The 23680-nt window shown below is 54.3% G+C and overlaps 1 protein-coding gene across 1 annotated transcript in view; it reads right to left on the bottom strand.

The window, feature by feature from the left end:
* Positions 1 to 23680, bottom strand: part of LOC110468027 (uncharacterized) — a 619922-nt gene that overhangs the window by 334270 nt on the left and 261972 nt on the right. The window lies entirely within an intron of this gene.

Genomic DNA, 23680 nt, shown 5'->3' with positions numbered 1-23680 from the left:
TTACAACTGTTATAAATGAAAATTTGTCCAGCCAAATTAATATGAAAAAATAAAATATTTATTTTGCAATCAAATTCTATCTAGGCCAGCCACAAGGAAAGAACAGAGCCGAGCCCGGGGTCGGCCCTGGGTGTTCAACAAAGAGGTCAGCCTCAGCAGAGGTTTTCCTCTAAGCCCACACACCTCCATCCTGGCACAAGCAGTTTTTATAGGGAAAATTCTGCCTGAGGCCAAGATTTCAGCAGTCAGTCTTTTCTTCCATTAAGAGTCCACATGTTAATAAGATTTTCTGCTTTGGTGATGAGGGAGAACAGTGTCTGGAGTTTGTTGAATCCCTTGATGAAATTTACGGGAGGGAACGCTGCATTCACCTGTGTCTGCCCAAGGATTTCCATGATATCCATCTCGGGTCCTTCAGGCAAGGATCAGCACCGGGGGTTCCTGTATCTCCCCAGCCATGGCCCATCTCCTGGGGAGCCGCACCTTCTTACTTGTACATCAGTTTCCAATATACACCCGGTCTCACCTGCGAGGGAGGGGGGGAATCCTAATACAAACGTGTAGAGTGTTAGAGTGTTCTAACAAATCTAACAAATATTCAATATCACATATATCATATTAGAAATGGAGCCAATTATATCTGCTGCATATAACAGTATGGTAAATGTAGCTTTGTAGATAAAATGAAGCTTTAGTAGTTAAAAAAGAAACTATGTATGTGTGTGTGGGGGGGGTGTTTAAGGAATGAGATACTCGTTTCAAGGAACACGCAAATCCTCCAGAGAAGAGCAATTTATGGTTTTCTTATTAGAAGAAGCTGATTTCTTCATGCCTGGCTCAGACTTGAAGACCCCGTGGGAATTAAAGAAAGCAGTTGACATACAAGAGACGAGAGTTTTTTGTTTCAAATAGAATGTATGTATAACCATAAAGGATATATGAATATGCAACAGTGTATTGTTTTAGGGGTGATTCCTTCATTCACAAGGTACATTCCTCTTGGCTTAAGTGCCTGAGAGCATCTGGACCTCAGATATTCTTTCCTTTTTATTGTCTTGTAATTGTCCTAACTCTAAATTTTTATCAGTCTAATTCTATTCCTATTTTTTTCACCATTTTATTATTAGTAAACTTTTAAAATTCTAAAAACCAAATGATCAGCATTTTTCACAAATTCCTATCAGGAGACAGAGAAACCATTTATCATTTCTAAGGCATCATTAGATTACAAGCTGTCCTCGGAATAAGAACCAACGAGACAGCTCCAGCTCCTGACCTTCCTGCCGACCAAGCCACTGAAATGAGGAACACATTTCACCAGGAGATGGGATCAGGTTATCTGTTAGCAGAAAAAGGAGGAGTTTGTGGAAAACTAAATTACTCAAACTGATGTTGGCAAAGAGATGACAAGGAGAAAGTGTTGAAAAAGATAAAAAAGGAAATAGGAAAGCAGTTTATGTATTGGTCCAAGCATGTAAAGGATGGGAATGGGACACACTGTCGTGGCTCCCCAGCAGACCAGGGGTTAAACGTTGGGACTCTCCTGGATTTTCCCCGGAAAGGGCCCATCTCTGCACCAAGCTACCTTTTTTCATTTGTAAATTAGGTCTTTCTTTCTCTGCCAACTGTGGTGTCTCCAGCCCCGGCTGCAGCCACTGGTCATTTAAAACTTTAAGAATCTTTTTGTACAAGCACAACTGACTTGATGTATATTTTTCATAAGCACGAATTATTCCACAACATATATTACAATGGGGATGCAGAGATCCCCCTGCAGGTCCGTGGGGGTGCAGAGATCCCCTGCAGGTCCATGGGGATGCAGAGATCCCCTGCAGGTCCATGGGGATGCAGAGATCCCCTGCAGCCCCTGGAGGAGCCGGGCTGGAGCTCGGCGATGCCTGAGAGGAGGCTGTGAGCCCGCGGGCAGAGGGGCCCCGCTGGAGCAGCCTGTCCTGGCAGGACTGAGCCCGTGGCACAGTGACCCACGCTGCAGCACTCGGAGGGGGCTGTGCCCAGGGGATGGACTCCGCTCCGAGAAGTTCCTGGAGAAGTCTCGGCCGGGAGAGAGCGCAGGGTGCAGCAGGGAACGACTCCTGTCCCTGAGCAGAGGGAGAAGCCCCGGGGGATGAGCTGAGCATGGCCCCATTCCCTGTCTCCTGCCCTGCCGGGGGAGGAGGTGCAGCTGGGAGCAGGGAGGCGTGGGGAAAGCTGCATTTAAGGCTCTGCACCGACTTCTCCTTCTCCTGCTCCGAGTCTTTGGAGTTTTCTGCCAGAAATCTCTCCCCTGCCCCACCCACCCACAGGGCTTGGGGCAGGTTTCCCTTTTCGGGGGAAATCAAAGCGAAGCACTGATGCGCTAACGAGGGGCAGGAGAAGTGAGGCTCCTGGGCTTCCCGCAGAGGCGGAGGCACGGGAGGCGCAGGGCCGGGAAAGCCGTGGCGGGAGGCGCGGAGAAGTTTGTTTGTGTGGGCAGCTCAATCCCGGCTCGGCCCGGGCCCGTGCCGGGGCTGTTCCTCATCTCCGGCTTTCCCCTCACGCAGCCCGGGGGCGCCGAGAGCGCGGGGCGAGGCGGGGCCGTGCGCAGAGCCCGCCCCGAGCTCGCTGCCATTGGCCGCCGGTGCCGTCAGTCGCGGTTGCGGCGCGCTGATTGGTGGGAGCGGGGCGCGGCGCGGCCCCGGCGGCGGGCTGAGGGCGGCCGTGGCCGCGCAGCGCCGCCATTGGCCGAGCGGCTGTGCGGGCCCGGCAGCGGCGGCAGCGGCCGGAGCGCGGTGAGGCGGCGGCGGCGGAGCTCGGAGGCGGCCCCGGCGCAGGTGGGAGCCGCGCTGGGCTCTGCGGGGGCTCGGGGCCGGCTGCGGGCGGAGGGGGCGGCAGGGGGCTCCGGCGGCTCGCCGGTGCCGTGTCCGGCCCGTGCCGGCCCCGGGCTGAGGGCGCTGCGGGAGCGGCTGCCCGCGGTCTCCTTCCCGCCGGGGCCGGGCAGGAGCCGCTGCCGGAGCAGCGCTGGCTCGGCCCGGCTGCTGTGGGTAGGACAGAGGGGCTGCCCCGCGGCCGGGAGCGGGCGGGGAAATTCCCGTCGCCGGAGGTTCGTGTGCCCGGCGGAGAGCGAGGAGTCCTGTCAAAGTGACTTTATTGCCGAGCAGGGGCAGAGGCCGTGGGGCATTTGCCGTGCGCTCTCTGCCGTGGCTGTAGCCCGCAGCCTCCTTTTTATCCTCGTTTTCCCGGCCGCATCTCCCTCTGCCTTTGCCCACCGGCTGAGTTCCTTGGAAGGTTCCGACTTCCCGATGCGCCTGGAGCCTGTCCTCGTTAATGTGCACCCTCCTTTTGTAGAACAGCCGATATTCATGGCTCTGTTAAGTCTTTGTTCTTCTCCTCGAAGTTCGGGAATGTAGCGGGACTTTGAGCAGCTGTCTGGGTCAATTTGTAACATTTATTGGACCTGATGGTTTCTCCCCTTATCTACATGTGCCCGGCCCTATCTCCAGGCAGATTCACTCCTTGACTCTGTTTTGTTCTTCCCGGGTCCTCTTTGGTTTTGGGATTATTCTCGGTGCCCTCATTCCCTGTCCTTTTGTAGCCGTTTGTGGATCAGGAGGCCTGGCTGCCACCTGCATGCCCTGGCTCAGCTGCTGGATGAGCTGCACTGCCAAGGTGTGGAGCATGGTAAAAAGATGAGAGTTGCTGCAGCACAGAAGAGGAGAAGCAGCATTCGTTTAACCCATGGTCTGCTGGGGAGCCAGGGAACCGTGTCCCATTCCCATCCTTTCCATGTTTGGACCAATACATAAACTGCTCTCCTATTTCCTTTGTTATCTTTTTTAGCAGTTTTCTCTTGTCATGTCTTTGCCAACAGCAGTTTGAGCCACTTTGTTTCCCCCAGACTCCTGTTTTTTCTGCTAACAGATAATCTGATCCGATCCCCTGGTGAAATGTGTTTCTCATTTCAGTGGCTTGGTCGGCAGGAAGGTCAGGAGCTGGAGCTGTCTGGTTGGTTCTTATTCCGAGGACAGCTTGTAATTTAATGATGCCATTGAAATAATAAATGGGTTATCTGTGTCCTGATATGAATTGATTCAGGTCCCAGGGGGTGGCCCATGGTGTTGTAGGATATGTTCTGGTGGCCCTTCAATTCTTTTGCCCATTTTTGGGTGTTCCCTCCATCCGGGGCTGCGTCAATTGACTGCTTTTTTCTAATTACATCATCAAATACTTGAATTCCAGCTGATTTCCCTGAACTTGCTATAGCAACAACCCCAGTGCTCTGATACACCCTGTACAGCACAGACAGGGACAGCAGATTTTGGAGTGGGCAGAGGGATGATCTCCCCCTTATTTTAGTGAAGTTTTCACAACATTCTCCATTTGCTGTTTCCCTTTGCAGCTTCAGCCATTTCTGTTGCAGAGTCAGAGATCCTCAGCATGGGCTCTGCCTTCAGCTGTGCAGATTCCATCTGTGCAAGCAGGCAGAGCTTGGGGTGAGGGGCAGAGGGAATCAGCCAATTCCTGCCCCAGGCAAGAAGAGCCAGGTACATTGTCCCCACTTTGCCCCAGCGGTGTTACTTTGCATTTCTGAAGCTCCTTCTGGGTGCCTGGAATGCAGCTTCTCTTCCAGAGGAGCTTCAGCAGCCTCACGTGTGCCCCCCCCACAACCTGCCGCTTTATTTTTTTTTCCTTCAAATAATCCGTTTAATATTTGTGACTTAAAGGGTCACCTTTAAATCTCTTCTAGTTTTGCAAAATGCTGCCTAAAGGTGAACGTTGAAAAACCCAGACCAAAATTTTGGTATCTCTTACAGAAACATACACAAAAAAATTCCAAGGCAATTCAGTTCTTTTCTACTTCTCCTTGGAGTAAAAATTCATTCTCACATCCCTGACCCAAACATAACTGGCAATATTGAAGTGGGATTATTACAAAAAAAATACTCTAATTCTCTAAACTTTGCATTGGAACTGCAGGAAAAAGAAAAACTCCACCAATATGTTTAGTGTTAGAGTCAAGGCACTCCTTGATTCTGGCCAGGATGTGCAACAGAAATCATTCCAGCCCCACACAGCCCGGGTGTGCAAAGAAAATTGTTTCATGACACGTGGGTTTTAGATTTTTCCCAAACTTCATACAGTCTAAATGCATTGGTTTAATGTTCTGTAGTTTCGAGTTGTGCAGTTTTTAGTATTTGGTTTCCTGTTGGACCCGGATTTCTTTGCTTGTGCTGTTAATGAGGTGGGAAGTGCTGGATTTCCTTCTCAGCCTTTTGCAGACCAGGTGTCTGCAGCCCTGCCGGGGGCAGTGTCTGGGGTAGGTGTTGGTTGCTGTTTGCTGCTGGGGTTGATGTTTTGCTGCTGGTCCTTATCTTTGTGGGTATCTTTCGGGCCATTCCCAGTGTGTTGAGGTGTTAAACTCATCTCCACTGAGTGGTGTGACATCCCTTAACAAAACCTTTAACATTTCTTTCCCCAAGGCCACGGCAAAGCAAGCCTGAGTAGAGAAATCAAAGGTTAACAATGTTCAAGTCTATGAGCTGGTCTATTTTCCATGGATGCACTGGCAGGCAGGGCAGTGTGTGAGTGTGAGTGAGAGCCAGAGTGGAATTGTCCCGGTGTGTCCCCAGCAGCTGTGGCAGTGCAGGCCCAGCGAGCACTGAAGCTGCAGCAGTGGCAGCAAGGGCTGGCCCCGGTGGCTGGAGCTGCCCAGGGAGGGTGGCCAGGCCGAGGATTTCAGCAGAGGAGGTGTGGGCAGGCCCAGGGCCTTGCCCCGCTGTGGAGCCCTGGCTGCTGCTGCGCTGCCTTCAGTGCAGGCTCAGGGGGGCCTCCCATCCTCCTGCTGCAGGCGGGAAGTGCAAATCTCCGGGGCTGCAGAGACCTGGAGCCCAGGCTGAGGGGTCCCCCCGTGTTCAGCTGTGCTGGCGGCTGTTTCTGGCCTCGGGGCCCCTTGGCATGGCCCACGCCACTTGGCCACCAGTGGTGCTGCTTTGCACTCCTTAGGCAGAGCCCATGTCCTGCTTGGATGTTGGCAGCAGCAAAGTGCCAAGGCAGGCTCTGTGCCAGCCCAGCTTCCTGGGGGAGAGATTGCACCAGAGACAGGATTCTGGCCACAGACTGCTTTAAATGTGCATCCCTTATCTCCACCCTGCACTAGGTGGAGAACTCCCAGGGTAAGGAATTCCCAAGATCAATTGCAAGGGAAATAATTGAATATCTGCCCTTGGTCTGGCTCTTCTTCTTGCCCAAGCCAATGGCAAAAGCCGTACCCATGGCATCTTGGTCTCTATCCCCAGCTTCCAAAGGTGTTTCTTTCTTTCCCCATTCATTCTTTGTACCCAGCCTGAGCTCTGGGGTTGCCAGGGGTACGGAGGTCCCATTGTATTCCTAAAGCTGCCATAAGCCCCTGGAGGATCTTTCCTGTAAAATGAATTCTGCTCTCTGAGTCTGTTTCTTCCACAATCCCTTTTATTGGAATTATGTCTTATAAAAATACCTTAATAAGTGATCCAGTGGTTGCTGAGCAATCAGAATTGCTTTTGCCCCACTGTTAGGTGAGATGGTGTCTCCAGAAGATATTGAAGCCTTCCTGCTCAGGGCATTTCAGTGCCAGGCTCTTACAGGCACACACAGCTGTGCTGGTTGAGCTGACCATGGGGGGTAACCTGTGCTTTGTCTGATTCCCTTTCCTCAATAACAGCGTGTCTTGGAACTCTTTTCCCTTCTGCTGCCCTTGAAGAGCCATCCACAAAGACATTTTCTGCCTCAGGCCAGGCAATGTCTCCTGAACCTCCCCCAGGCTGGGTCTGGAGCTGTGTCACTTGAATGCAGTGCTGGGTTTCTTCCCAGCCCCTCTGTGGGCTGTTCAAACAGGAGGCTGGGTTAAACCCTTCCCCTGTCCTCAGTTCTGAATCCTCCTGTGCCACTGCACAAGTTTCACACTGTAATTACCGAGCACTGCTCATCCACTGCGAGGCTCTTTTGGTGATCAAAGTTTGAACTTGATGGCAGACTGGAATAGTTGGAGATCCTGTTGTCATCAGGTTTTGGGCCTCAGTTCTGTTGAATCTGTGGCTGCACAATTCTGCAGACAATGAGGCCACTCTGGCCACTGGGTGAAACATTTTGGCGCAAGAGTTCCTTTGGCATGGCCCTGTTGAACATTCACCTACAATTCCAATTTCTTTTCTGAGTCTGGAAGAGCCCAAGCTGAAGCATCAATATTTTTGGGTTTTCATTTTCTCAAGTTTTGCTCACTTTTTCCTTTCCATACCACAGCATGGAGGCTGTCTGGGGTTACAAAGTCCTACAATGTTCTGTCCAGAACAGAGAATCCTCATTCCAGGCTGTGTAATTCCCTGTTAATCCTCAGAATTGTCGCAGCTCCTTTTTGGTGCTGGGAAATGTTACTTCTGAGATTTCCCAGACCCTCTTTGTGTCAAACCACAACAAACCTTCAGTCCCATTATGTCCCAAATATTTAATCTTTGTCTCCATTATTTGCACTTCTTTTTTTTTTCAGATACTTAAAAGATGTTTTAGCCAAGAAATTCAGCCTTTTCACAGAGGCTTTGTCTAGCACTTTTTCTTGTCCTCCTCATTGGAGCCATCTGATTCCCTGACTGGCAGGATAGGAGTGCTGTAGGGAGACATCCCTGGCTCCAAGAGCCCTGCCTTTAGCAGGGACTCCATACCAGGCTGTGAGCCCTTCCTTCCCTCCCCTGGAACAGGGTGTTGCTTTTAGCCCCCACTTGTCCTGGTTGCTTCCGAGTAACTTGGAGAGGCTCCACATCAAATTTTCCCCCTGGGGCTGCCCACATCTTTGGATTCCCTTCAGCACAGGCCTTGCCAGACATTTGACCCAAAGGTACAGCAGCAATAGCCTCTGTACCACCTTTTACAATATTCCAATGCCACCATCAAATTCCTTCCTGGTTCATAAAAATGACAGTAGGAAGAAAAATAAAAAAGTTCATTTCAAACATATCCTCCACAGATCCTAATAGTGATTGAACAAATGATACCAGTTCAACTTTCCCATTTATTCCCTTAATAATTGAAACATTCCTTTACAATTTTCCCTCCTTAGGTGTAAGATTCAGAGTGGATGGAGAGGCCCCTGTGTCCATCAGGAGAGGCCTCCTCTGGATGCAGACCCAGCCTGAATGTTCTGCAGGGCTCCAGTGTGGTGGGTCCCCGGTGGGATGGGAGCTCAGAGAGCCCTGCCAATCCATGTCCATGCAGGGGTGGACTTGCTCCTGCTGAGGGTGCTGCTGTCTGTGCTTGCAGTGTCCTTGTGGGCTGCAGCTGGAGCCCTGACTCCTTCCCAGGGGCTGTTTGGGTGGGCTCTGCCCTGGCCAGGAGGGCAATGCCTCTGCCAGGTGCTTGTGGCCGACCCCGTCATGCCCTGGGTGCTGGGGCCCCCTTGGGCCCTGGGGTTGATCCCTCAGGGGCTGTGGGAACTCTGCCGTGGCCTTTGCCTTCAGCTTGGCCTTTTGCTCATCCCTTCTTGCCTTCAGCTGCTGTGCCTTTGTGCCCAAGTGCTGCAGGGCCTTCTTGTGCCACTCCTGCAGCCCCGGTCACTGCCTGTGGGTGCTCATCCTGTGAGAGCTGCTGAGCTTTCTGCAAAACCTTTCCTTTCTGCAGGGACCCAAAGCAAATCCTGAACAGCAAATCCTGATCCTTCCATGTGCACTCTGCATTTCCCAGCTGTTCCTTTGTTTTCCCCGTTGTGCTCAGGGTCCCTGCCCAGCCCGTGTGGCAGAGCCGGTGCCTGTCCTGCCGCAGTGTCCAAAGGCGGCCCCCCCGGCGGGCAGGGCCGGCAGCTCCCCGGGGCCGGGCAGCGGCCGGGGCGTCCCGCAGCCTCCTGGGGGCCGGGGGCCACTGCCAGCCCTGCCCGGGGCTGGTGGGGTCAGGCAGCGCCCGGCGCTGAGCCCCGGCTGCCCCACAGCCCCGGCCCGGCCCCGCAGCTCCCCACAGGCCCCAGCCCGTGCTCCCGGTGCCGCACCTCTGCGCCCGGTGCTGCCGCTGCCACCGCAGAGAAACCCCTGGCATCCTGACCTCCTGCTTTTCCTGTCTGGGAAACTGGGGATGGAAAGGATCTGGATCAGCTGGCAGATTGTGAGGATAAAACAGTGCTGGAAAACAAAACAATCCTGAGTATTTTTCTCTTCCTCCTCTTTTTCATCATCCTTTTTCTTACCACACAGATTCCTCCTGCTGCTTCTTGCCTGAACCATATTGCTGCACTCTCCTTCACCCAATCCCTTCCCAGCACACCAACATCATCCATCCCCTGTTGTCCAAATCCCTTCTCCACTTCCCTTGTTGCCTCCCTGGGTTTTCATGTCCTTAATTAGCTCTGGGGGAATGTGCAAACTATTTCAGCATTCTCCCAAAGGACCCTTCAGAGACATTTTGGAATCATCACCCCTTTGGCCAGGACCCCTCCCTGGCTTTCCCTTTTCTCCCCTCCATGGGTGCCCTGCCATGTTCACTCCCCGAGGATGCCAGGGCACTCACTGATGAGATTTTCAGTGCTCTCTCCCTGCTGACTCTTCACAGACCCCCTGATGTGTCACTCGTCTGTCTCCTGGTCACTCCCGGGTCCCCAATCAATCCCCGGTGCCGCCGCCAGCCAAGGGAGCCGATCACCCAAAGTGGGTGAGGCACCTTCAGCTGCACTCCCTGCCCGCCGCCCCGGAGGGTGGAAGGAATTCGGGATGAACCCCAGGGTGTGTGGAAAAATAGACATCAGCAGAGGATTCTGTCCACAAAGCAGACAGAGGAGTCCTGTGAAAGTAATTTCATTCCTAAAAATGGGAGAGGCCATGGGACATTCCCCATGGGATCTCTCCAATTGTTGGAGGACACAGTCTCTTTTTCATCTGAACTTTCCTGGCCACATCTCCCTCTGCTTTCCTCACTGGCTGAAGTTCTTGAGAGCTACAGACTTCCCAGTCCACCTACTACATACCCACCTTGATATGCTCCCTGCTGTTATATAGCAAACGATATTCATGGCTCTGTTAAGTCTTTGTTGTTCTTCTGGAAGTTCGTGAATTGTGCAGGACCTTGGCTGAGCAGCAGTTTGTGTCATCAATTGATAACATTTTCTGAAACTGATGGTGTCTCCTGTCATTTCCTTATGTACAGGTTCCTGGCCCTATCTCCGAGCAGATTCAGAGCATCTGTTTGTAAAGACACTTTCCTGTTGTTCCTTTCATGGGTCCCCCGTTTGTGGGACATCCCCCCTGGGGCAGGGTGTCCCCTCTGTGCTGCAGCCCCAGGGCTCGGGCAGAGCTCAGCCAATCAGAGCCCGCGGCGCTGATGACTCACCAGTTGCCAGGCAGACTCGCAGCTCCCCGCGTTCCCCACCTGGACCCACCTGCGCCCCCCCTCGGCCCCATGGCCCCGCGAGGGGAATTTGGGGAGGTGGGAGTGGGGCAGCGCCAAGGCCGGGCCCCCCCGCGCTGTCCTGGCGGGAGCGGCTGCAGTGGGGACCGAGTGCGGGCGGGAGCGGCCGAGAGCCCAGCGCTGCCCCAGCCCGACCTGCCCCAGCTCCATCCCTGCCCCTGCGCTGGGATGCTGTGGGTGTGGGGGGAAGAGGGAGCCGGCAGTGGGTGCTGGGCCTGGGGGCAGGAGGAGAAGGGAAGGAGAAGCAGGCTTGAGGAACAGAATGGTCAAACGATGGATGTGAGAGGAGAGTGTGGGATTGTGCAGGAGAAGGAAAAATAGCAGGAGGAAAAGGAGTGTGAGGAAGAGTAGAGACACAGGAGGAGGAGGAGGAGCAGGAAGAGGAAGCAGCAGAAGGTTCCACCCCTCCCTGTGTCTGCAGCCTCCCCCCCAGCCCCAGGAGCGCTGCTCCCCCCACATGCAGCAGGTGACTATGGAGGGGGGTCCACGATTTTCAGGGGGTGAATCTTGGTGTTTCTGAGCTTTCTTGGGCTAAATGTTGGTGCTTTGGTTTTATGTGGCAGCTGAATCTTTATGTTTTGGAGGAGGTTTTTCCTGAGCTGTGATGTTTAGGGAGTTTTTGTTCTGTGTCTTGAAGTTTGCAGGATTTTTGGGCTGAATCTTGGTGTTTTGTGTCTTAAGAAACCTTGCTTTCCCTGGGGTTTCTTATAGACACAAGATTCCAAATAACTTCCTCCTTGGGCAAGGAGGAACCTCCAGTCCAAGATGCTCTCCTCTTGTTTTTTCCCCAAACCAGGATTTGACATTACCAGGGCGTGCCTGATGGAGGAGGAAAAGCCCCGGAGATGCTGCAGGAGGAGGAGCTGCAAAGCCAGCCCAGGGAGCTGCGGGGAGGAAAGAGCCCCCCTGAGCCAGGAAGGCGGGCGGAGATCCAGCCAGAGCTCAGAGCTGGTGGAGAAGCCTCATGGCAGGGAGAAGCCCCACAAGTGCTTGGAATGTGGGAAGGATTTCAGCCGGAGCTCCAGCCTGGTCTGTCATCAGAGGATCCATACTGGGGAGAGGACCTACGAGTGTGGGGAGTGTGGGAAGAGGTTTCGGACCACTGCCAATCTCCTCGTACATGAGCGGATTCACACAGAGGAGAGGCCCTACCGCTGCCCCAACTGCGGGAAGGGCTTCAAGCAAAACTCCAACCTCACTATGCACCGGCGCATCCACACTGGAGAGAGGCCCTACGAGTGTGGGAAGTGTCAGAAGAGTTTCATACACATGTCTGGCCTGATCGAGCACCAGGTGATCCACACTGGGGAACGGCCCTATGACTGTTTGGAATGTGGGAAGAGCTTTGGGTGGAGCTCTGCCTTGAGAACACACCAGCTCATCCACACTGGGGAACGGCCCTACGAGTGTCCCCAGTGTGGGAAGAGGTTTCAGACCAGCTCCAGTGTCCTCAGACATGAGCGGATTCACACAGAGGAGAGGCCCTACCGCTGCCCCGACTGCGGGAAGGGCTTCAAGCGAAACTGCCACCTCACCATGCACCAGCGCATCCACACCGGGGAGAGGCCCTACGAGTGTGGGAAGTGTGGGAAGAGCTTCTCACAGAGCTCAGCCTTGACCACACACCAACGGAGGCACCACTAAGGGAAGCCCTGTGAGTGCCCTGAGTGAGGAAAGAGCTTGGAGTGAGGGAAGAGAGTGAGGGAAGAGCTCAGTGTTACCCGGTGATGTGATGTCATGAAGAATGTGTACCCAATGGGAAATTGTTACCAAAAACAGAGCCCTATATAAGCACCATACAAGTAAATCCCTGTATAAACACCTGGTACACGCAATAAAATTGGCTTTGCTCTAAACTCGGATGTCCCCGTCTCTCCATGGTGGATAACCCTGTTGTGGGTGATCCCCGTTGGGTGGGGGAAGGTGCTGGAGGGATTTCTTTCCCTTCTCCTGGTGCTGCCGTGGTTTGGTTGGTAATAAATTCCCTCCCTGTGCCCAGGCCGGGTCTGTTGTCCCCTGCCGGTGCTCGGGGCGGGATCTCTCCCGTTCCTTCTCTGCACTGCCGGGCCTCTCCTCAGCCAATGAGAGAACGCGGTGGAGAAGAGTCAGCCAATGAGAGCGAGCGGGGCTGATGACTCACCAGTTGCCGGGCAGACCCGCAGCAGGCAGTGTTCCCCACCTGGACCCGCCCTCCCTGCCCAGTGCCGGCCCCGCCGTGGGGTCCCCCCAAGTCCCTCCCCAGTGCCCCCATGAACTGGGCTGGGTTTAACTGGGAAGCTTTACTGGGAACACTGGGAGCAGGGGGCAGGGGCAGAGTGACAGCAGGGCTGGGGGACACTCAATCCCCCCAAAATCAGCATGTGGATACAGCTGGGGGGGGTCCTGACTGGGCCCGAGGCCACGGGGAGGGGCTGCGGCCGCCGGCGGCTCAGGAGCTCTGTGGGCAGATGTCATGGTTTGACACTGGCACAATGCCAGTGCCCCCATGAAAATGTGATCCCTCCCTTGAATGCTGTGAAGTGGAATCTAGAACAGAGCAAAGCAGGCCCAAGCTTAATAACAGAAAAAAACTGTATTAAACTACTACTACTAAAGAAAAGAGAAAACTAAAGAACGGGAAAAAAAACCACACAGAGATCAAATGAAAACCTTGCAAAACATTCCTCCCCCCACCACCCAACTCCAACAAACCACAGTGAGACACAATCTGGACCCCAATCAGGTTTCCACCCTCCAAACAACCGATACTCAGTCTATCGAGGGAACAGAGTCTCTCCTGTGCCACAGACTCCCCCAAGAAACACAGCTCCACATCCTGTGCTTCCATGTCACACATGGCACCGCCCGGAGAAAAAGTTTGCCATGGTGACCTTTCTCCTTTCCATGCACAGTGCTCTCACCACCAATGCATGGATGGACAGACTGCTTTTAGGATTTTTCCTTTCAAGGATGCCCTGCCAAGAGGGGAGAAAAACAACAGTTCAGTTTTTCATTGTTTGGGACCACAGTCCCCCCCATTTTCCCCTGGGGCCGAGGGCTCAAGAACAGAGATCTTCTTCTCTTCTCTTTCCTTTCCAGGACAAGGAGGCGCCACCACAAACCCCCTAACTTTTTCTCTGTTCACTCCAATTTTGTCTTTTTCCCAGCTGAAGCAGGTCTCTTGACTCACTGGCATCCTCCCAAAACACAGTCCCTCTTGAAGGAGAAGATTGGTTCAGGTTGTGGCTAACACGGAAAAGTCCAGCCAAAAGCCACTCCTTGTCCCCCTCCCATCCAGAATTCCTCCTTCCAACATCCCATCCCAGGGTCCAAGGTGTCCCTCTTCCTCTCTTTCAAACCGAGGAGGGGAAGGAAAAATACACAAGTTTCATTTCTCAAGGAAGGGTTAAAAGTCCGAACTCCCAGGGATGGCCCGATGCCTGGACATCCAGCAACTCCCACACAACTGGGCACCTTGCAGCTTCCTCCCCTCCACTGACTGCCGCTGTCTCTTTTCTCTCTCCCTCTCGGGAGAGAAACTCTGGGCGGGGGTGAACCGAGACATCCCAGATTTCTTCCACCCTTCCATCTGCAGGGGCCAGCCCGGTTCCAGTCCCTCCACCCTTCGGAGTTACCTCCATCAGGCCATGGGGCTTCACCTCCCCCACCCAGCTCGTGGCTGGGCAGGGGAGGTTTGCACTGCACGCTGACCGGAACCAAAGAGAGCGAGTTCCCCTGGGAATTCTGCTTTCAACCCCTCTGTGTTCTCAGAGGCGTGCCTACTTTCAATTGGTTAATAACTAAATTGACCTCTTCCTTCCGGAAAAAATTCTCTTTCCATGTCAAACCACAACATTCGGGAAAGTCCCGCTTCAGCATTCCTCTGTAAACCCCCTTCTCCCCACCCCTGAGCAGTTCCCATTGGACCTGGCCCCTGGGGTGGTTCTGATGTGCCTTAGCTGAACACTGTCTCTATTGTTTAGACCTTATCTCTTAATTTTGCTGTATAAAACTGTATCTGGGCAATAGCCCGGGGCCTTTGGTCCCTGCTACCGTTCAGGCAATACAATCTCTCTGGACAAGCATACCATTGGTCTCTCTTGGTCTCTTTATCTCGAATCCTAGCGGCGACTGAGGCAACGCCGCAGCTCGGACCGTGCTAACCCAGCTGCTGCCTGGTAAGCCCAGGGCAGCGGGACCGCGGAAAACCCCGGCCCTGGAGGGGACAGCTAGCCGGAGGGTTCCGGGGGGCCGGGGAGGGACGGGGGACAGCAGCGAGGAACCCTCAAAAGCAACAAGTGGCAGTCCAAAGAGAAGCAACAAGTGGCGCACCAACGTTGGGCTTTGCATTGGTCTGAGCGAGTGAGGCCCCAGCCGTTGTGGACAGTGCACTGGCTAGGAGCTTTTCCAGACGCTTTGCAGCGTCACCGCGAGCGACAGAGTGGCGAGCGGTGCAAATAAACCGTCAGGCAGGCTGTCAGCTCCATGGGGAAAAGCTCTTGGATCACGCTGGTGGTGAGGCATTTGCCTCTCCATGCAGCCCGCTGTGGAGACAGACGCCTATTTCTGTCCGGTGCGGTCTCTGCGAGTACGGGCGTCACCTCCCAACACCCGGGAAACCGCCCGCGGTTTCGGGAACCGTTGCTGCAGTTGGTGTCTAAAGGACGGCGGTGGGTGAGTCTCGGTACTGGGGGGCAGGGGCCCTGCCAGGAGACATTGGCTCTCGTGTGCCCGTGGGGGGACACGCCAGCGCGCAGGCATGACGAGAGTTTCCGTCATCGCTTTAGAACTTTGGGGTTTGTTGCAGTAACTGGTTGAGACTTGCTCTAAAGGCAGCGATGGCTGTTACGCTGACTACACAGCAGAGATTTATAAACAAGTTCAGGAACCCCTGCAGAGAGCAGGTGTCAAATTTCCTAAGAGCCTTGTGAAAGAGTTTGTCAGATGGTTATCAGTAAGTTTTCCGGAGGTAACAGAGCAAGTAGTGAGAGAAAGACTATTTTGGAAGCGTGTGGGTGCAGTGCTGACAAAGGCAGGAGATCCCTCAGTGAAAGAAGGTTTTATGAGAATGTTTTTGTTCATTTACGATGTTGTGAAAGAGAGTGCAGACACTCAGGGCGCCCGGGGAGAAGAAAAGGGCCCCGTCGCGTCCCCTGTGTCCCCCCGCACCCCCTGCGGTGAAAAAACTAACCGTGCAGATGTAGATTTAGTTTCTAACCCTTCTCCATCTCCTGCTTTCGCTCCCGCAGCTGAAAATCCATGCTTTGCACTCCCCACCCCCCCCCCCCCCCCGTGCAGCCCCCACAAGATGGAGGCGGCCACGCGGTGTTCCCTGTGCTCCCTCTGCCAGACTTCGCACCCCTCCCTTCACCCGTCCCCGATCCCAACGCCTCCTCCCTTGTGGCGATTCAGCCCCCGGCTCAACCCACATTCCAGCCCACATTCCAGCCCGCAGTCCAGCCCTCAGCTCCTCCTCTCGCAGTAGCATCACCACCCCCTGTCCCTGCTCCGCTCCACATGGCCCCGCCGGCTGCGGCCACTCCCACACAAGCCGGCCCCTCTCCCTCTCTCTCTCCCAGTCTCCCTGACAACGGCAGCGCTGAGACTGTCAGCACGAGGAACCGGGAAGCGGTCAGTGACACCGACCCTGCGTTCCTGGCCCCTGTGATCTATAATGCCAGGGGACAGAACGCCAAATGGGTGCCCCTTTCATATGATAGTATTAGGGAACTTTGCAAAACAAAGCGTGAGTTTGGGGAAAGAAGTGATTTTTTAAAGAGCATTTTAAAAGCTACTCTAAGCTTCAAAACATATGTCCCTGCTGACTTGAAACGTCTTTTCAGTTGCTTGCTCCCTCAGTCTGAGTTTAGATTGTGGGAAAGAACCTGGAAAAGGATTGCAGGACATCTCCTCCCAGAGATTTTGCAAAGTCCAAGCCATTCCACAGATATAGAGGATGAGGAAATCACTTTAGAACATCTAGTGGGTGAGGGTGATTGGAGCCAAGCTGAAAAGCAAGCCGCAGGCATCCCCAGAGCAGTGTTGGACCTGTCCAGGGATGCAGCAGAAAGTGCATTTTTTAACATGCCTTCTAAAGAACCTGTTGTTTCTTATACCGCTTTAAAGCAGTCTGTTGCAGAACCATTCATGGATTTTGTGGATCGAGTGCGAGCCTCTGTGGAAAAGAGGGTGCAAAATCCAGAGCTCCAAGACCAACTTACATTAGAACTTGTCACCGCAAATGCAAATGAAGCCTGTCAGCGAGTCATCCTGGCCCTTCCATCATCGCCTCCCCCCACACTTGATCAGCTCATGGAGGAGTGCACCAGGAAAGCTGCGCTGATGACAGAGGACTCAGTGATAAAGCCACGGGAAAGGGTGGTTGCTTCAGCAGCAGCAACCCCTAGGACTCCTGGGTCTGCAGGGCCTCCTCAACAAGGGGGGAAAGTGGGAGCGTGGGGAATCTTTTTCCTTTATACTGGCAGAGCAAATTGTATCTTTTTCAGAGTTAGTTCACTTTGTTGTATGATTTTATCTTTCTTTCAGACTAGCAGAATGTCAATTTCCACATTCCTGCTCATCGTTTGGTTCCAGGGAATGGCCATCTACCCTTCCACAGTGGATGCATGGATTGTTCCACAGCCCAAGAAAAATGTATGGGTCAGGCTAGCCCAAGCCTTGCAACAAGATCATATGTGTTTGTCCACTGCCTCAGCAGAAAATCCAATGTCCACATGTTTAATAGGGGTGCCAAGTAAGGAGGATGAGTTTCTAATTGATCTGGTCCATTTGCAAAACCAGGTGAATGAAAATAAAATACCTAAAGGTGCAGGACAAATTAAAGCACCAGTGCGAAACCCCCTCATTTTGTGGCAAGGATGGGTCTCACATTTACCCACTGCCAAGGGAGAGCCCCAGGAATTAGAACTCCTAGGCTCTGCAAAAGCTGAATTTTGCATTCAATTTGATTTTTCCCCAACCAAAGAAGTAAAATTATATGAGCATGTCAAACAGTACAAGGTAGAATTCAGAGCAGGTCAATGGTGCACAGCTGTCTATAAGCTGAAATTTGCATCCACCACTGATTTCCGTCCACGCAAGCTGGACAAGGGAATGTTTCTTATCTGTGGGGACAGAGCATACCCAGGAATCCCCTCTCGTCTTATTGGAGGTCCATGCACTTTTGGGCATCTGACCCTTGCTCCCCCCAACATGACCCAAATTCCAATTGGGCAAGCAAAAGGTGAGAAAAAAATTACTAAGCGGAGTGCGAGTCAATTTGATGAACATTGTGATGCAGAAATTTACCATTGGGCAAAATCCAAAAGAGTTGCCGTATCTGGGTTTTTACCATGGGTTGCGGCAGCCAAAGCATTGAGTGAATTAGGCAATCTAGAATGCTGGGTGACCAAGCAGGCAAATTTAACATCAGTGGCCCTGAGTGACCTCCTGGAAGACGAGGAAATAACCAGAAATGCTACCCTCCAAAATAGGGCAGCTATTGATTTCCTGCTGTTGGCACATGGTCATGGATGTAAAGAATTTGATGGGTTGTGTTGTTTTGATCTGTCATCTAAAGGTCAGAGTGTCCACTCGTCCATTCAGGAAATGAGAAGCCTCATTGGGAGTGTGAAGCAAGAAAATGAGGATTGGTTTAAAAATCTGTTCAAAGATTGGGATCTTTCTGGGTGGGAAGTGATTCTTTTAAAAGACATCCTTTACTTTCTAGTTGCATTGTTTTTAGTTCTGTTAGCATTCGGGATTCTGAAGCGAATCATCTCCAAGGTCATCACCTCGAAGCTGAAGGCTTCTGCACCAGTTTTCATCGCTGCTGCCAACACGGAAAGCGATTGGTGGGAAGACGACAAGCAGAAAGACACTGCAGTTTAAGAGCCACAGTTTTACTTTCTCCCAAGGCACTGTTCTTCTTAATAAGTAAAGAAGGGGGAATTGTAGCTATCATGCTGGCATGGTAGCATGGAGGAAGGTTTTGGAAAGGCCTTGGGAATGGTAAACTGAGGAAAAGGATACATTCATGTATGCCCCATTGTTTTAGAAAGGCTTTGGGAATGGTAAACTGAGGGAAAAGATACATTTATGTATGCTCCACTGTCTCGGGAAAGTCCCGCTTCAGCATTCCTCTGTAAACCCCCTTCTCCCCACCCCTGAGCAGTTCCCATTGGACCTGGCCCCTGGGGTGGTTCTGATGTGCCTTAGCTGGACACTGTCTCTATTGTTTAGACCTTATCTCTTAATTTTGCTGCATAAAACTGTATCTGGGCAATAGCCCGGGGCCTTTGGTCCCTGCTACCGTTCAGGCAATATAATCTCTCTGGACAAGCATACCATTGGTCTCTCTTGGTCTCTTTATCTCGAATCCTAGCGGCGACTGAGGCAACGCCGCAGCTTAGACCGTGCTAACCCAGATGCTGCCTGGTAAGCCCAGGGCAGCGGGACCGCGGAAAACCCCGGCCCTGGAGGGGACAGCTAGCCGGCGGGTCCCGGCGGGCCAAGGAGGGATGGGGGACAGCAGCGAGGAGCCCTCAAAAGCAACAAGTGGCAGTCCAAAGAGAAGCAACAAGAAAACAGATTATCCAGAACCACACGTGATCTGTCTCCTCTCACTCCCTGCACTTGGAGAAGGTGCTGGATAAATGACGGAGGGCAAGTGTAGGAAATCAGGAGGAACTCTGATTTTACTCCCCGTGTGCTGCCGTGCAGCCTCGGAAAGGAGAGGAGCTTTTGTGCATGGCTGAAGCGTGCGAGTCCTCCGGGAGTTCCACAGCCATTCTGAAGCCTTGGACCTAGCTATGGGTTTTTCCCTGATGCTGCTCAGTTTTGCTTCATTGTGCCCAAAATAAAAAAGATCACAGGAAACAAATTTAAACATGGTAAAAGACAAGAGCAACAGGTGACAAGACTCTGAAAATTTTTGATAGCCTAGCTTTTTCTTTTATTGAATCTTTTGTTAGTAGAGATGTTGCTAACTATTTGTTTATGACTTTTGACCCACAGGGACCTCTAATTATGCCAGTTTAGTGTTTATGATTTTTTTCACACCAGTGTACGACAGAATAGTTCAATCAAAAGCGGTTTTCTATCCCAAGGAGACCGAAACATTCACTTTTCTCTCCCAAGTAGACTAAAGCCTGTGGTTTTAGTGTCACATCCCACAGAGCTCGGCCCTGGAGCGCTGCTGCCGCGGCCGAGCGCAGCCCCGGGGCCGCTGTGCGGGTGCATTGGAAGGGCACGGACACAATGGCAGCGCCGTGTGTCTTTGTGCTCCAGGTTTGCGCTGCCCGTGCGGGCGGAGCGGGGCTGGCGGGAGCCGCGCTCCCCTCAGAGCCCCTGAGGGCGGCAGCGATGGCGGCGCCGCTCCCTCAGCGCCCGGCCCCGGCCCCGGCGGGCGGGGAGCCCTCGGCAGTGCCCGGCCGGCAGCAGGGAGCGAGCCCCGGCCCGGCCGCTGTGCCCTGGCGCCGCAGGGGCGAGGGGAGAGCCGCAGGAGCCGCTGCCTCGGGCCCTGCCCCGGGCCGGGGGCAGCGGCCGGGCCCCGGCCCCGCGGCAGCGCAGGAGGCTCTGGCGGTGCCGCTTCTCCAGCTCGGCCCGGTGCCCGGGCACGGCCCCGGCCTCGGGGCTGCCCCTGCCCCGCTCGGCTGCCCGTGCCCTGCCCGGCCGCCGAGGCCGCGCTCGCTGCCCCCGGGTGCCGCTGCTGCGGGCAGGGCCGAGCCCCGGGGCCCGGGCACAGCCCTGAGGGACACCCCTGCTCCCCGGGCTGCCGCGGCTCCTGGAGCCGCTGCCCACGAGCCCCCGGCACGGCCGTGCGGCCAATTCCTCGTGCCCTGGGCAGCGCAGCCCGCACGGCCAGGGCTCGGCACTGCGGGGCCGGGCTGCCGTGGGCCAGCGGGGCCAAAGCCTCGCAGGGCTCGGGGCACAGCAGGGCCCGCCAGGACACCGCTCCGGGGATGCTCCCGGCCAGCTCCTGCCCGAGCCCCCGGAACCCGGGCTGGCTCTGTGCGCTCCGGCAGCCACGACGGGACCGACCAACAGCCGGGGACTGGGCTTTGCCCACAGGTGAACCTGCAGAGCTGCAAGCTCTGCCCTGCACGCTGTTACAGCCACGGCAGGGACCAGGCCAGGGAGGAAGGAGGAGCCTCTTTGCCTTCAGCTTCCATGGAGAAGGTTTATTCGAGGTGCAGAGAGCGGGATAAAAAAGAGCCACTCACCCTCGTTTGCAAGGGGTTTTGCTCAGATCCACATCAGGCGGTGGGCACAAACAGCAAAGAAACAGGGAATCCTCACGGCAGGAGTGAGAGGATTATATCAACACTGTGGGACCATCAGGATTGGGAAAGGCACAGGGGACAATGGGGCAACCTGGATTAGGAGATTTCCAAGTGGGGGTTTCAATCAGGGGTTGGCTAAGGGGCTGAGTGGCAGGGAAAAGTCAGGAAAAAGTGGCAGAGTTGCCTGGACAGGCAGGGAAGGGACTGGGACAAAGGGAGGGGAATAACATGAGCGAAGGCATAAAAGGGAGTGTACAACGTTGGGGAAAAAAAACGACTTGAGGAAAACGTGGTGGGATAACAGAATGAACCAGTTAACAATAACTTAATGAAATAAACATAAACTGCAACAGGTTCCTCTATGCTCCAGTGCCGTTGGGGTGCCGGGGCTGGCCCTTTAAAACACAGAACATGGTGTCATGGCCCTTTGTGATGTGGGCCATGATGGTGGCCAGAGACCCTTGTGACATCAGGGAGCCCCGCCCGGGCTGAGGGTCTCCAAGGGGCGCAGAGCCCTGGGGTGCCCAGTCCCAGGAGAGCCGCTCTCTGAGGAGGACGCAGCTCCCTGGCTCTGTCTGCGCCAGACGCCGACAGCGACAGCGGCCGACAGCGACAGACAGAGACAGCGACGAGGACAAAGCCAACTCCACCTCCCGGTCCCACAGCACCTTGCCCAGCTGGCTGGAAGCCACCAGCGAGCCGTGGTCAGGGGCAGTGGCAGCTCAGTCCTGCCACTGTCACAGACTGAGGAGGAGGAGAGGCCCTTCGCCAAAATGGACCGAGAGCTTTCCCCTAGAGAAGATGTGGAAGAGACCCGCCAGAGAGGAGTTCCAGGAGCCCAAGAAATGTCCCGGCAGGGAGCTAGGAGCAGCCAAGAGCTGTATCAAGGCCAGGTACGTGTGGGAGTTTGGGAAGTTTCCCAGTCCAGAGGGGGGACACATCAAGAGCTCAATGAAGGGGAAGAAACCATCAGAGCTCAGGAGCTGTCCCAGTGGGAGGAGGACAGTGAGATGTACCAAGAGGGGTGGGAGAGGGAAGAATGTGTGACAACCCAAGAGATTTCCCAGTGGGAAATAGATGTGAGTGGGCAGCAGGAGATGGGATGGGGAGAAGATGAGAGGTGCCACGAGCTGTACCTGCAGAGAGATCTGAGTGTCCCAGAGGATTCCCAAGGGGATGATGCCCAAGAGCATTCCCGGAAGGAAGGTGAGAGTTACCAAGACCTCTCAGCATGGGGACATGGTATGGACTCCCACATGTCCCAATTGGCAGACAGGAGAGAGCTGGAATTGTCCCAAGTGAGAGACAGCAGTGGCAGCGAGCTGTGCCAAGGACCAGACGCTGCAGCCCAAGAGCTGCCCCATTGGGACGATGTGAGTGAGCGAAAGCTGTCCCAAAGGGAGGAAGATGTGAGCAGGCAGGAGCTGTCCCAATGGGGACACAACATCAGCTCTGAGATCTGGGACAGACCCTTGTGCCCAGGGAGGGACGAGGAGCCTCAGCCTTGTCCCCCAGAGGGGCCCAGCTCTGCCAGCCCCGCGGGCACAGAGGTGGCAGCAGAGGCAGTGCCTGCCCTGACCAGCGCCTCTCCTTCCCTGCAGAGTCCCACGGAGGCCGAGCCGGCAGCTGCTGCCCCGGCTGGAGCTGCTGAGGAGGACGAGGAGCCCTCTGAGCCTCTCCTGTCCCAAGGGGAAGATTTGGGAAACCAAGAGCTGCTCCCTTGGGACGACGATGTCAGCTCCAGTTCTTTGGAGAACCCACTGGGCTCAGTGAAGGAGGAGAAGAACACCCAGACTTGTTCCTCATCCAGTGACGAGGAGCTGTCCCAGGTCGAACAGGCCATCGAGCTCCCTCCAGGGGACAGCAACACTGACCCAGAGCTGTCCTCAGTGGAAGAGGCAATTGAGGACATCCCATGGGACAGCACAAGTGACCAGGAGCTGTCCCCAGTGAAAGAGCCCCTTGAGGGCATTCCAGAGGGCAGCACAAGAGAGAAGGAGCTGTCCTCAGTGGAAGAGGACATCGAGGTTGTTCCAGAGGACAGCAGAAATGAGCAAGAGCTGTCCTCAGTGGTAGAGGCCATCAACAACATTCCAGAGGACAGCACAAGAGACCAGGAGCTGTCCTTAGTGGAAGAGGCAAGTGATGATTTTGCATGGGACAGCACAAGTGACCCAGAGCTGTCCTCAGTGGAAGAGGCAATTGAAGATATTCCATGGGACAGCACAAGTGACCCAGAGCTGTCCTCTGTGGAAGAGGCCCTCGAGAACATTCCAGAGGACAGCACAAGTGACCAGGAGCTGTCCTCAGGGGAAAAAACCATCAAGATTTTTCCAAAGAATGGTACAAGTGCCGAGGAGTTGTCCCCAGTGGAAGAGGCCATTGAGAACATTCCAGAGGACAGCACAAGTGATCAGGAGCTGTCCTCAGTGGAAGAGGCCATCGAGGTTGCTCCAGAGGATGGCACAAGTGACCAGGAGCTGTCCTCAGTGGAAGAGGCCATCAAGAACATTCCAGAGGACAGTGCGAGTGACCAGGAGCTGTCCTCAGTGGAAGAGGCCATCGAGAACATTCCAGAGGACAGTGAGAGTGACCAGGAGCTGTCCTCAGTGGAAGAAGACATAGAGAACATTCCAGAGGACAGCATGAGTGACCAGGAGCTGTCCTCAGTGGAAGAAGACATAGAGAACATTCCCGAGGACAGTATGAGTGACCAGGAGCTGTCCTCAGTGGAAGAGGACATCAAATCTATTCTGGAGGACAGCACAAGGGATGAGGAGCTGTCCCCAGTGGAAGAGGACATTGAGGTCTCTGAAGGGAACAGCACAAGAGAGGAGAAGCTGTCCCCTGCAGGAGAGGACATCATGCTCTCTTCAGGGTACAGTCTGATTACTGAGGGGCAGTCCAAAGTGGAATTGGCCAGCAAGCTTAGTCCCGAGGACAGCACGGCTCTTCCCCCAGAGGGGCCCAGCTCTGCCAGCCCCGTGGGCACAGAGGTGGCAGCAGAGGCAGCCCCTGCCCTGCCC

The sequence above is a fragment of the Lonchura striata genome, chromosome 29 (assembly GCF_046129695.1).
Source record: "Lonchura striata isolate bLonStr1 chromosome 29, bLonStr1.mat, whole genome shotgun sequence".
Classification (NCBI taxonomy): Eukaryota; Metazoa; Chordata; class Aves; order Passeriformes; family Estrildidae; genus Lonchura; species Lonchura striata.
This window is presented reverse-complemented; position numbering and strand designations above follow the sequence as displayed.